Raw genomic sequence first — 457 nt, 5'->3', positions numbered from 1 at the left:
GTGTAAGTGTTGTTTTGTCTGGCTTTGGGGGGAATTGGTTGGATAATAAGACCCCTCCTTCAGGGAAGCCTGGCCTCCTCCAACTTCCTAGGAAAGTTTGCCCCAGGCCCAGGGCTTCTAGAGGGGCTCCTGGGGGCCAAGGCTCCTCCTGGGGCTCAGCCCCACTGCCCCCCTTCCCTCCCTGCCCTTCCCTTCGGCCTCACAGCCACGAAAAAGCCCCGCCGGGCATCCCGGACCAGCTCCCACGCCAGCCTAGGCTCCCTCCCTCCCTTTCTTTCTCCTTCCTTCCTTCCGCTTAAAGCCCCATCGGCCACCACAAGCGAACTCCAAAGCCACCTGCGAATCGGGCCTTGGCTTGCTTGTCTTTCTCTTTCTTTCTTTCTCCCTCTCTTTTCCTTCCTTTCTCCGATCCTTTTCTCTCATTCTTTCTCTCTTCTTCTCCCTCCCTTCCTCTATA

Source organism: Sceloporus undulatus, chromosome 2 (assembly GCF_019175285.1).
Source record: "Sceloporus undulatus isolate JIND9_A2432 ecotype Alabama chromosome 2, SceUnd_v1.1, whole genome shotgun sequence".
Classification (NCBI taxonomy): domain Eukaryota; kingdom Metazoa; phylum Chordata; class Lepidosauria; order Squamata; family Phrynosomatidae; genus Sceloporus; species Sceloporus undulatus.
This window is presented reverse-complemented; position numbering follows the sequence as displayed.